This window comes from Rhincodon typus, chromosome 25 (genome assembly GCF_021869965.1).
Source record: "Rhincodon typus isolate 14 chromosome 25, sRhiTyp1.1, whole genome shotgun sequence".
NCBI lineage: Eukaryota > Metazoa > Chordata > Chondrichthyes > Orectolobiformes > Rhincodontidae > Rhincodon > Rhincodon typus.
The window spans coordinates 6,560,989-6,575,467 of NC_063356.1; positions in this window are offsets into that span (position 1 = coordinate 6,560,989).

Genomic DNA, 14,479 nt, shown 5'->3' on the forward strand with positions numbered 1-14,479 from the left:
TGTAGCAAGGAGTTCCAAAGATTTGCAACCCTGTGAGAGAAGAAATTCCTCCTCCTCTCACTCCTAAATTGACACCCTTTCATTCTGACACTATGCCCCCTGATTCTAGTCTCTCCCTTGAGGGGAAGCATTGTCTCAGCATTTACTCTGTCAATCCCCTTAAGAATCCTATATGTTTCAATGAGATCACCTCTCATTCTTCTAAATTCCAGTGAATAGAGTCCCAACCTATTTAGCCTTTACTCATAAGACTATCCCTCCATACCAGGGATCATCCTAGTGAACCTTCCCTGAACGTTCTCCAATGAAAGATATCTTTCCTTAAATATCAAGACCAAAATTGCTCACAGTACTCCAGATGTGGTCCCACTAGCACCTTGTACAGTTGCAATAAGACTTCCCCAATCTTAGACTCCAACCCCTTTGAAATAAGGGCCAACATTTCATTTACCTCCCTGATTAGCTGCTGCACCGTATGTGCTAGCTTTCTGTGTTTCAGGCACAAGTCTCCCCCACGCCCCTTTGTGTTGCAGCTTTCTGCAGTTTTTCTCCACTTAAATAACAATATCAACCATTTCAAACCAGTGGCTTATTTCTGTGTATAGACTTTTATGTATAATGAACTGGTACAATCTTGCAGTCAATAAATGCAGTACTGACCATGGAGATCAGCACAGTTCCATTTCCAAAACCTGCCTATGCTGAATTAGTTGATAGTAGTGGGATTCCTATAATTGTCCTCAGTAATCCTGGTGTAGATATTTAGAAAAGCCTATATTTTATAACTTCGCACTAATGTTTTTTGAAGCTTGACTCTGCCATTAATACAGTGCAGCTAGATTTAATCTTGAACCATTGTTGGCACCACGTCGAATGAACTTGCAATGGCAAGCACTGGTTACATATGGTTGGGTAGATTGCTGTCACTATTACTGATAGATCTGCAGTGCCCACTTGGTCTAAAGTGGTTGGGGAAAACTATTTCTTAAATGAGATGTAGAAAATTGCATGATTGCATTCTGGTAAAAGTTACAGTGATAAGGTAGGGTGTTTGCGGTAGAGTGGTACAGTCCTGCTTCTAGACTGGAAGGTCCAAGTTCAAGTCCCACCTGTACTGGAAAATGTGTCACAACATGCCTTAACACATTGATTCAGAATATTTACATTAATAAGGTAGACGTTTTTATAAAACCTGTGTTCCTTGAGATCCAGAGCTCTTCCATCTTTCTTCACCCAAGTCTTCATGACACTATAACATCAATTAGCACTTAATACAGAGTTCAGTTGGCTGAACATTTTCAGTGTGGTGACCCTCAGGTTAACCCACTACCAGTTACCTCTGACAGAGTGGGACTACAGAGAATTTACCTAGTAATACAGCCTTCAGCATTAACTGTTTTAGAACCATCACCTTATACAACAGAATAAAAACCAAAACAACTGCGGTTGCTATAAAGTAGGAACAAAATCAAAGTTGCTGGAAAAGCTCAGCAGGTCTGGCAGCATCAATGAAGGAAATAACAGAGTTAACATTTCAGGTCTGGTGACCCTTCCTCAAAACCTTATGCAACAGTCTCTCCATTGTGTGAATTCAGTTCTACCACATGGGCGACTTGAGGCTTTGTTTATAGAAAATTGAACAGTACAGCACAGGAACAGGCCCTTTGACCCACCATTGTCTGTTCTGACCCTGATACCATTCTGAACTCATCCCATCTGCCTGCACGTCATCCTTATCATTCCATTTCCTGCCTCTTCCTGTGTCTGTCCAAGTTCCTCTTAAATGTTGCTATCGTATCTACTTCTACTGTCTCCCCTGGCAGCACATTTCAGGCACCTACCACCCTCTGAGTAAAAAAACTTGCCTCACATGTCCTCTTAAAACTTTTTCTCTCTCACCTTAAGCCTACGCCCCCTACTATTTGACATTTCCACCCTGGGAAAAAGCTTCCAATATTCTAGTGGAAACAATCCAATTTTGCCCAACTTCTCCTTGTAGCTAATACACTCCAATCCAGGCATTTTCTGATAAACCTGTTTTGCACCATATCGTTCCTGTAGTGCGGCAGACAATGCTTGAAATGTGGCCTAACTAAAGTATTATACATCTGCAACACGACTTGCCAATTTTTATACTTAATGCCCTGACCAATAAAGGTAAGCATGCCATATACCTTATCTACTTGTGTTGCCACTTGCAGAGAACTATGGACTTGGACCCCAAGATCCCTCTATGTCAATGCTCCTAAGGGTCTTGCCATTTACTGCATACTTTCTTTTTGCATTTGACTTCCACAAAAGCATCACTTCACACTTGATCGGATTAAACTCCATCTGCCAGTTCTCTGCCCGGCTTTCCAACTGATCTGTATCCTGCTGGGTCTTTTGACAACCTTCCTCACTATCCACAACTCCACCAATTTTTGTGTCGCCTGCAAATTTAGTAATCAGACCACCTATATTTTCATCTAAATCATTTATATATTGCAAGCAACAGCGTTGTCAGCACTGATCCTTGCAGAACACCACTGGTCACAGATCTCCAGTAAGAAAAACATCCCCCACAACTACCCTCTGTCTGCTATAACCAAGCCAATTTTGTATCCATCATACCAACTCCCCGTGGATCCCTTGTGACTTAATCTTCTGGACCAGCCTCCCATGAGGGACCTTGTCAAATGCATCACATGATTGGGAGCAGCCAGGGTACCGAGTACAGGTGAACATGGACTATACCATTTGATAGAGCTAAAACTTGCTCTAATATGTCAAAAAGATGGGGGAAGTGCTCTTGTGGCACAGGAGTAGTGTCCTCTACCTCTGGACCAGGATGCTTAGGTTCAAACCTTACCTACTCCAGAAGTGTAACATGACATGTCTGAACAAGTTAGTTAAAATACCTATGTCCAAGTGAAATCCCATTGAAATATGAATGCTGATAAACAGATCTGGAAAGGCCCAAATTTAAAAAAAAAATGCACAGGGCAACATAAACGTCTTTGCAACACCAAGAGCTGATGAAGGTATAAAAAAGGACAATAATTACTGTATGTCTGTTTCATTGTGACCAGGTCCTTCAAGGGAGCAGGGAATAACTGTATAAAATTGAAGGGAATTCAGAATAGGAAAATGTTGTGAGAGTTAGCTTACAATTTTCATTGCATGTATCCAATTCTAGGTAAAACTGTTTAGGAAAAATGTCAAGATTTTGGAAATAATGCAGAGGAAATTTATTTGAATATTATCAGGGATGAAGGGCTCAGTCACATGAAGTGACAAAGGAAGTTGCAAAGGTCTCCTTCGATCAGAGATGATTTGAAGGTAAATTTAACCAAGGTGTTCAAAGTGATGACCAATTGTGATAGTTTCTCCTTATCATCTCTGTTTCCACTGGCTGGAAGATCTAAAACCAGAACGTGCAGACTCAATGTAGTTGGCAAAAGAACCAGACAGAAGTTGAAGAAGGAATTTTGTTTACAAAAGAAGTGAGTTTTTGCAATCTAGCATGTACTGTTTAAAATTATTGAGAAGATTCATTGTTAATTTTCAAAAGAGATTTGAACATGAACATGAAAAATTTACTTTTGAAAAAGTTTATGGAAATAGTTGACACAAGCACAGTGGGGCAAATGGTCTCCTTCTATACTGCAAGTCTCTGTGATTCTAAATGTTTAGTTACTTGAAATCAATTTGCAAATGGTTGAGCTGTCGGGGAGGAAGTAATGAGGCAGAACATGAAGCTAGAGGAAACACAATGTGCATGTCTACTGTTAGGCTAACTGGTTTAAGAGAGTTTTATTATAGAATTGGTTACAGAATAGCTACACTAACTTTAGAGACAGATAACAAAACATCTTAGTAGTGTGGCAGGCTCAATCATGATTGTTCCACAGTTGTCCTGACATGCAGTTTCCCAGCTATGAGTTGTCTCTCTCACTTAGTTACTCATTGACAGGTAGCAGGTGTGTGACTAACATAGAACACTGCACCTGTAACCTGTCAACAGAGTCTTGACCTGTGGCAGGCAATTTAAAAGGGCCATACTTTGAGTAAACAATTGCCCAAATTTCCCCACACGGAGCTTAAATTAGTGATTCACAGATGTCATTTCAATCGTTACCCAAAATAAAAACATTCTGGACTTTGTTTAAAGTAATGTTTTCACATCCCCGTCTCTCCTGCAGTGACAATATCACAGGCACTGAGTGCCCATACTGTGTCTTTCCCAGATGGCCATTCACTGTGGTGGAGCCTAGATTCTGTGATGTGGCCAGCAAGTTATTCTGTGGCTCTTGCATTCACTCGGTGTTCATTTCCCAGCAATGGATCACGAGGTAGAGATTGGAGACAGGAATACTGACCAATAATTCCCTTTTCTAAATGGGAGGGAAATCTGACAGGGAAAATCTAAGACTAACTATGACCCCCTCTTTTGATAATTCTGGATGCCATCATATGCTTTTAGGCCCATAGTGCCCTTCAAAAGAGAGTTCGAGGGTTTTGACTCAGTGGCAATGAAGGAATGCCAATATAGTTCCAAGTCAGGATGGTGAGTGGTTTGGAGGGGAACTTGCAGAAATGGTGTTCCCATGTACTGGCTGTCCTTGTAGATGGTAATGGTCATTAAAGGTGAGTCTTTGTGAATTTCTGCAGTGCATCTTGTAGATGGTACTCACTTCTGCTACTGAACATCAATGGTGGAGGGAGTGGATGCTTGTGGGTGGGGTACCAATCAAACGGGGCTGCTTTGTCCTGGACGGTGTCAAGCTTCTTGAGTGTTGTTGGAGCTTCAGTCATCCAGGCAAATGGGGAGTATTCCATCACACTCCTGACTTGTGCTTTATAGGTGATGGACATGGAAAAAGGAGGTGAGTTATTTGCTGCAGGCTTCCTAGCTTCTGACCTGCTCTGATAGGCACAGTATTTATATGACTACACCAGTCAGTTTCTGGTGAATGGTAACCCCCCAGGATGCAGATAGTGAGGGATTCAGTGATGGTAACACCATTGAATGTCAAGGGGAATAGTTAATTTCTCTCTTGAAATAGTTATTTCCTGACACATTGTGCCATAAATGTTATTTGCCACTTGTCAGCAAAAGCCTGGATGTTGTCCAGATCTTGTTGAATTTAAATATGGACTGCTTCAGCATCTGAGGAGTCGTGAATGGTGCTGAACGTAGTGCGATTATCAGTGAACATTCCCACTTCTCACCTAATGTGGGAGGGAATGTCATTGATGAATCAGCTGAAGATAGTTGGGATGAGGACACTACCTGAGGAACTCATGCAGCAATGTCCTGGAGCTGAGATGACAGACCTCCAGCAATTACAACCATCTTCCTTTGTGCAAATGAAGACTCCGACTAGTGGAGAGTTTCCCCCAGTTTCCACTGATTCCAGTTTCGCTAGGGATCATTAATGCCATACTTGGTCAAATGCAGCCTTATGTCAAGGTCAGTCACTATTTATATTGCACCTTACACAACCTCAGGACATTTCAAAGTACATTTCAGCCAAAGTAGTAGGTTTAAAGTGTATTCACTGTTGAAATGCAGCAGCTGGTTTGCAAAATTCAGCAGATAGCAGTGTGATAATACCAGATAATCTGTTTTTAGTGGTGCTGTTTAAGAGATAAATATTTAATGAGAATGAGGAAGGGGAACTTCTCTGTTTTTGTCAAATAGTGCTGTCGCAGTCTTTACATTCACCTAAAATGTCTTATAGAGCCCCAGTTTAACATCTGAGTTGCAACACACCACCTCTGTTAGTATAGCAGTCTCTCAGTACCTCACTGGGCCGACAGCATGAAACTCGGACTCAAATTGAACAAACAAGCTTCTGACTCAGAGGCAAGAATGTGACAATCTGACACACAGTGGATACTTAAGATGCTCGCAAGGTCAGCTTACTTGTTCCTAACCGTGGAGAAAGGTTGATAACGTGGTGTTTCAGTCGCCAGGGAGTTCAGGGGCTAGATAAATGCCCCACTTATTTCTCAAGAATCCCACAGTCAAGACAGCAGCTTGCTAACTCGCCTTCTCGTCTCCATTATTATCGTCCTGAAACTGCCTACTACTTAGTTACACAATTCTTTTATTATTCATTTATTATTCATTGGCCAGTTCCCAATAGCTGGTTCCAAAAACAGAAGTCGATGAAAAGCTCAGCAGGTCTGGCAGCATTTGTGAAGAGAAATCAGAGTTAAGGTTTTGGGTCCGGTGACCCTTCCTCAGAACTGATGGCAGCTAGGAAAGTGTTGGTTTATATGCAGAAAATAGGGAGGGGGCAGGGAGTAAGGAATAAACGATAGGTGGGGATAGAGCCCAAAGAGAGGGAAGAACTGTTGGACAGATGCAATAGCCAGTTGTTGATTGTGAATGCAAGGTTTCAGACACTTTTATAACCGATGCTTTATATCAGAAATAAGTTTTTTTTGTTTGAATTTTCATGGCCTGAAGTACCTCAATTGTTGTTTGCTGCTATTCACATCTTGTTGAATTTTATAGACTTGTTTCTGAGACCCTTCATTGTTAAAATGCTAGTGTGGAGGGAATTAGGGCAGGATTTTTCTCCTATCCCTTTGAGTTTTAAAATATAAATTGTGTCTCACTGCTTACCTTTGACTTGTGAAATCACAGGATAACAGACGGTAATAAATGTGGCATGTGTGAGGTTTTCTTTATCAAGGGAATTTGGTGACAGAACCTAGTATTATTACACTGGATGACTCTAAATGGCTTCACTGTTTTCACTTTTCTTCCCATCTTTTTTGCTTAAAGGAATAGTTATCCAGAAAAATCAATGGTGACAACTCTATGTAGCAAATCTGTGTGAAAGAATCTAATAGACTATTGCCCATTTTACATTCAATCCTTTTGCCTCAAATTCTAATGAAAAGTCCTTCATTCCCATTGAAGAAGTGAAACAAGTGATTTGCTATTCATTTCCAATTGTAGTATGGATCAAACTCCTTTCCATTTATTATCATTATAAGGAAAAGCCTTTATGCACTCACTCCCAACTCACCTCTGTCCAAGGCTGCAGACAATCTTTCCAAATCTGACAGGGATTCACCTGTACTTCCTCCAACCTGGTCTACTGTATCCGTTGCTCCCGATGTGGCCTTCTCTACATTGGTGAAACCAAGCACACATTCAGTGACCGATTCGCGGAGCATCTGCACTATGTACACCATAATCAACAATACCTTCCAATTGCCAACCATTTTAATGCTGCCTCCCACTCCACAGTGACATGTCCATCCTGGTCCTCCTCCAGTTGTCACAATGACGCCACATGCAAGCTGGAGGAACAACACCTGATATTCTGCTTCGGGAACTTAACAGCCCGATGGCCTCAACATAGAATTCACCAGTTTTAAAATCTCCCCGCCCCTGGCCTCATCCCATGTCCAACCCTCTCTCTCATCCCTGCTTCCTTGACCTGACACAACCTGTGCATCTTCTTTCTCACATATCCGCCCCACCCTTCCCACTGACCAGTCTCCACAAACCCCTACCTGCATCCACCTATCACCATCCCATCTACCTTCCCGCAGTCCCACCCCCCCATTTATTTCCAAGCTCCCTTCCCCCTTCCCAGTCCTGATGAAGGATGTAAACCTGCTCCTCTGATGCTGCCTGACCTGCTGTGTTCCTCCAGCTCCACACCGTATTGAGTAATGCTGTCCCCTCCACACTTCAGCTCTGATGAAGAGTCATCTACACTTGAAACGTTAACTTGCTGTCTCTCCATGGATGCTGTCTGACCTGCTGTAATCTCCAAATTTGTTGTTTTCAGTATGGTTCTCGGTATCACCTCTTCAGCATTTACATATTTCCCAGTTTACTATCAGCAATCCCTTTGTCTGTTTCCCTGTTTTCTATTTCTTTCTGTGCACCATTTCCATTTGCTTGTCTCACTGGTTTCCCCTCCCCCACAGCCCCACCCCACCATCTACATCAATACCACCATCTACATAAATATCACCATCTACATAAATACCACCATTTCCCACCTGCTTTCAGTTCAGTTGAAGGGTCACCGGACTCAAAATGCTAACTCTGATTTCTCCCTGCGGATGCTGCCAGATCCATTGAGTTTCTCCAGCACTTTCTGAATTTGTGTTAAACGTCTACTGTTTCACTGCTGCCTCTGGGTGAAGCACCAATCTTCACCTGTTGTTCTTGAAGACAGTATCATTAGTGGGTTTGATAAGAAAGGAAAGGCAGTGTGTAGGTGGATTCAAGGAGAGGAAATTTGTTGTCATCCTCATTATAACTTTAATATTCAGTGGAAGCATGCCTGTGGGAATAATGAGGTTTCAGGCAGCATTCTACCATGTGCATCTAGGTTCATAGAGTCATTTGTTGCACAGGAAGCCCCTCATCCCATCAAATCTTAGCTAGGTCTCCATGGAGTAGTCCAATAATTGCCTCACTCCATCCAAGTAGCCCTACAAATTTATTTCATTCAACTTCCTTTTGAAACCATTGAGAACCTCTACTTCCATCATCTTTCAGGAGGCAGATTTCAAACCATAACCTCAAGTTACATGAAGAAATTCCTCCTCCCATTCCCCCATTTATCTCATGGCCTAAACCATATATCTGTGTCCTCTACTCCTAATACTGTCGCAAATGAGCTTTGTTCCCATTCCTCTTCATTCAAACCTATCACAATGCTCCATCAAATTGTTTTTGCTCCTGGTGTTTTGTTTTCTAAAGAGTTTATTCACTTGTATATGTTTAGTTGAATGTCTCTCGCCTGATGACACTTTGCAAATGTATCAGGGTCAGTCCAAATGGAACTTACTGAAGCTCCTGCTTTTCATTTTTGTTTCACTTGCTGCAATTGCTGGTAATGCAGGTCGTGCCCCTCCTCCAGGAAGAGAGTCATTCGGGTGTAACATATTGGAAGAACATTTTGAAATCAGACATGACAGTTTGGGCAGACAATTTATTGAGCTGACACTGATGAGGAGCAGCAGGAAGAGCCAATATCATCTGCTTCTTTACTGTTGAAGTGAATCAATAAGGTGTCTGTGATTACTATTCCACCACCTTCACACCGTCTGATGCACAGCAGAGCTGCAAATCTCAGATTGTCCATTAACCCTCGACACCACAACTTCTATGCATACTAAACATTCACTCTAAACAGACTTTGTGAAAACAAATGGAACTTTACTCTGACTGCTGTGATCAATTTCACTTTTTTTTATATCACTATATTTTTTGGGACTAAACTTTCTATGTAGTATGTAAAAACCGAAAAAAACTGCGGATGCTGTAAATCAGGAATAAAAACAAAATTGCTGGAAAAGCTCAGCAGGTCTGGCAGCATCTGTGAAGGGAAAAAACAGAGTTAACGTTTCGGGTCCGGTGACCTGACCTCAGAACTGGACAGAACTGTCACCGGACCCAAAATGTTAACTCTGTTGTTTCCTTCACAGATGCTGCCAGACCTGCTGAGCTTTTCCAGCAACTTTGTTTTTGTTTCTATTTAGTATGTCTCTTAATATGTTGTACCATGTATTATTTTCAGATTTATTGTCAGACTGTGACCTTCACTGTCAAGGCTAGCAACATTAGTTAAAACTGAGAGAACTGCAGATGCTGTAAATCCGAAACAAAAATGGAAATTGCTGGAAAAGCTCAACAGGTCTGGCAGCATTTGTGGAGAGAAATCAGGGTTAACCTTTCGAGTTGAGTCTCAGAATGAGGAAGGGTCTCAGTCGACCCAAAACATTAACTTTGATTTCTCTCCACAGATGCTGCCAGACCTTCTGAGCTTTTCCAGCAATTTCTGTTTTGGTAGCACCATTTGCTCCCTATTGTTTGGTGCATGTAAAAGATGGCTTGCTTTTTCCTGAAATTTCTGTAACAAAGTCATTTTCCAGGCTGTTTCAGAGGGCAGTTAAGAGACAACTGTGTCAGTTGTGGGTTTGTAATCAAATAAAGCTAACAGTGTCAGATTTCCTTCCTTAAACAACGTACATAAACCTCTTAAAATCTGACAATTTTGTATTCACTTTCACAAAATACCAACCTAATGTTTCCAGATTGCTTAAATGCAATTTTTAATTCTTTCTGCACTTACCATGCTGAGACCAAGGCTCATTGTCTGGATTCAACTCATTCAATTTCAGGGCCTCAAATCCATGGAACTTCTCCCTGTTCCCACAATCCACAAGATATTTAATTTTGAATATTATAGAGGAATTCAAGTTATGGAAGAGACGATGTGGCTGGTCATACTGTCTCGAAATGATTGTGTCCCACCACACCTCTCATGACACTTGTCCATTAGATCTTCTTCCAGGTTTTTATCTCGTTCTCTATTCAAATTAATGCACCCTCTGCACCTGCCCTGGACAGAATATTGTAAACATCCACCATCTTCTATATAAAGTAGGAAAATCTAAATTACCTTTTCACTCTCTGTCTCTTTTCTAATTTGAAGACTACCTCTTCTGTCATGACTTGGTGTCACCTAATCATTACCCCTTAAATTACCTCGTCTTTCAGCTAAACGTTTTGTGTATTGTTCTATGGACTTTGGACCTTCGCCCAAATTTCTCAATGTTCAAAAAACTTACATTATGAAACAAGTTAGGTGAGAACAGACTTCATATACCAATTAGCATTTCCTGGAGAAACCACTTGATGAGTTGACACATTAGAAGAGGAACTGATAATTTCCACGAGGCAGTCTGATCAATGTGTCGCTATTAGTGTTCGAATGTGAAGGGTGATCAAATCCTCTGCCTCCTTGTCTCTGCAACTTCCTCCAGCCCTTCTACTTCCCAAGCCCCTTCAATGATGGCCTCATTTACATTCCTAATTTTCATAGTTATCCTATTGCTAGTTGTGGCTACAGCTGCCGAGGCTTAATGCTCGGAATTCTACCCAACACATCTCCACGTTTCTCTTGTTCATTTAAGACTCTTCTAAAAATGCATCTTTTTGACAAAGTTTTGATCATTGTCCCTGAGTTTCTTGATGTGGTTTAGTGTGAGATTCTGTTTCTTATGAATTGCTGGGAATGTTTAAATATGCTATATAAATACAAGTCATCTGTGTTAATGATGAAATGCCAGAATTGTTTATTTCTCTAACCACTCTTCCACAGTCATGTTTCTCCTTGGATCACTCTGATTTACTTTTGTATTTGTACTGGCCAACTCTGAGATGAAAGATAAGCTGTAAAAGGATTCAGCTTCTTACACATTGTCCCATTGGTGGCAAGGAAGATGTTTGCAACTCACACCATCCAGCCCGTCCAACTGGAGCAGGATATGGACAGAGGCTGAAAAAACATTTTCCTTATGCTTGTTGAGATGGAAGTGTGGAGGGTGAGGGACACAGACACCTTCCCGACAGGTGGGAATTACATAGGTGAGAGGGAAAAATAGAATCTTCGAACAGCATTTAGACCATCGTCTTTAATTTCCTGTATCACAACAGTGAACACTAGTAATTCATTGTTTACCGTGTGTTTTAGACCTGCTGAGGTCACGAAAAGAGCAATTTAAAGACAAGATTTTTTAAAATGTGCTATGTGCAAGATAATAATATTCATACATAATGCAGTTTCGTCAAAGTTTCAGATTTAATGATGCATTCAAATGCTGCCATTAGTCATTATCTGACACAATAAAGTTTTATGACGTATGACAAGATATCTGGGTCACAAAAGTCACATTCTATTGCTTCATGAGGTTCTAAGATTTCTCATGAAATTTCATGGCGACCTGAATTTTTCGTCTCATGATAACTCATCCGACTTTTACTTTAAAATGCCAAACACTGGGAAATAAAATTGGCTAAGCATTAATAATCAAGGCACAAGTTTTATCAATGGTGGACTTTTCACTGTGGTTTATATTATGGAGTAACTATATTAGTTCAGACTTTAAGGTGACGGATCAGTGGAGCCTCAGGATGTAATGCGCATTTTGAACCTTGCAAATAGTAAATAAAAAGATGAGTCTCATTTGTGATGAACCACTCCACTGCCTCAATCTAATCAATTATTTCTTCATTTATTTTGTGCTTAACCGGTGAGTTGCAGTGAATTCCTGTTTCTCCATGACCTACGAGAAAATTTAAAATCAAAAGTGGGAGTTTCCTTCCGGCCCCATTGTATTCCCACGCTGGGGATTCCTGGTAGGAATCTGATGCTGCTTTCCACTCAGGCTTCCGAATAAATATTGCACTATATGTCTCAACGACGACTTTAGACATAGATCCTCACGGCTGGCTCAGTGAGTCAAAACCCCCGAGAGTTCAATACCTGGAGAGTCCACGGTGGGGTGAATGACCTAGATAATTCTAACCATCCGCTTACCTACTTTCTACTTTGTGTTAAAAATCACTTCCAAATAATTTGAAGTAATTAATGTCGTGAAGTAGCTGCCAGAGAAAGTGGTGGAGGCTGGTACAATTACAACATTTAAAAGGCATCTGGATGGGTACATGAATAGGAAGGGTTTAGAGGGAGATGGGCCAAATGCTGGCAAATGGGACTAGATTTAAATAGGATATCTGGTCGGCATGGACAAGTGGAACAGAAGGGTCTGTTTCCATGCTGTACATCTCTATGACTCTATGGCTCTTTCCCAAAGGGATGCCAGAAATGGATCAGGTGCCCCTCAGATAGAATAACTCACATGTTTTCGGATATTTGTAACAAGTCAGAGGAAGTGGTGGATGTAGATACAGTTACAACATTTGAAAGACATTTGGATAAGTACATGAATAGGAACGATTTGGAGGGATATGGGCCAAATGCAGGCAGGTGGGTCTAGTTTAGTTTGGGAACTTAGTCAGCGTGAACTGTTTGGACCAAAGTGTCTGTTTTCTGTGTTGTATGACTCGATGACTCTATGAGTGGCTGTAGACTAAAAAATGAGGAACGTGCATTTAGACAGACTTTCTCCGTGTGTGTACATCAATGTACTTTACAGCAAATGAAATACCTTCCAAAGTGCAATCACTGTTGTAGCATAGGATAAAAAATGTGTCTGGGAATTCACATGGATATTTATTATGTGTTTGAGGCATTTTGTCTCAACCAATAAAGCAGAGTGTTTAATTTGGAAGAAATGGCTCCCTTCAAACAACCAAGAGATGTAAAATGTGAACGTGTGTTACTGTGTGAAGGGAATAGTCAAGATTTTAATGATGCCATATGGCCTCTAATTATGGACAGAGCAGGAGCTGAATTTACTGCTACTTTCTCTAATCTGCTATTCAGTGCCTGCTGCTGCAGACCCTGATCAGTTGGGGAGTTGAGCAATAGTTTCACAATTAGTGATTGATAACATAAGGTGCTCACACATTATAGAAAGAACACGTGAAGAATGGAGCAGGATCAAGGCTTACAAAACAAAAACAAACACAACGTTTGACAGGCTCCATTTGTCGGCTGCATTATTTCTTGAGTGTATCTGTGGGCGCAGTGGATAACACTCACGCCACTGAGTCAGAAAGTAGCAGGTTGAATGGGAACTGAGGAGGTCACAGTTTTAAAATAAGGAGTCATCCATTTAAGACATGGATGAGGAGTTTTTTATTCTTCACAGAACGTCTGAGTCTTTGGAATTCTCTTCCTCAAAAGGCAGAGGAAGCAGAGTCTTTGAATATTTTTAAGGCAGAGGTAGATAGATTCTTAATAAGCAAGAGGGTGAAAGATTATCAGGATTGGGCTGGAATGTTGTGTAAGCAGATCAGCCATAATCTTATTAAATGGAGGAGCAGGCTTGAGGGGCTGAATGGCCTAATTCGTATGTTTGTATGGATTTACCTCACTGGACTAAAGCACTGACGTATCAGTGCAGAATGAGGCAATGCTGTATTGTTGGGAAGTGCTGACTTCCAAATGAGACATTAGACAAAGGTAGTTCCAAAGAAAAGCCATTGGACTCAAAACATTCCCTGCCCATAGATGATGCCAGGCCTGGTGAGCTTCTCCAGCACTTTCTAATTTTATTTCAGATTTCTAGCATTGACAGTATTTTGCTTTTCCTTCATTAAATCAAGGCCCTGTTCCCTCAGTTGGATGTTAAAGAGCCCATAGCATTACTCAAAAAAAAACTAAAGTGTTCCAGTCAATACAGTGTGGAGCTGGAGGAACACAGCGAGTCAGGCAGCATCAGAGGAGCAGGAAAGTGAACGTTTCAGGTTTACACCCTTGTCTAGTCCAATGTTTATCCCTCATTCAACACCAAAAACAGATTATCCACTGCTTATTGCTGTTTGTAGCAATTTGCTGCGTATAAATTAGATGTCGTATTTGCAATATTACAACAGTACCTACTATTGAAACGTATTCCGTTGGCTACATCGTGCTCTGAGGCATCCTAAGCTTGTCAAGGATATGAAAACAGTTGTTGCTTTCTTTATACCATTGGGTTGTTCAAAACATGTAGCACTGGGTCAGAGGATACAGTGCTGGATGGAAACTAAGCACAT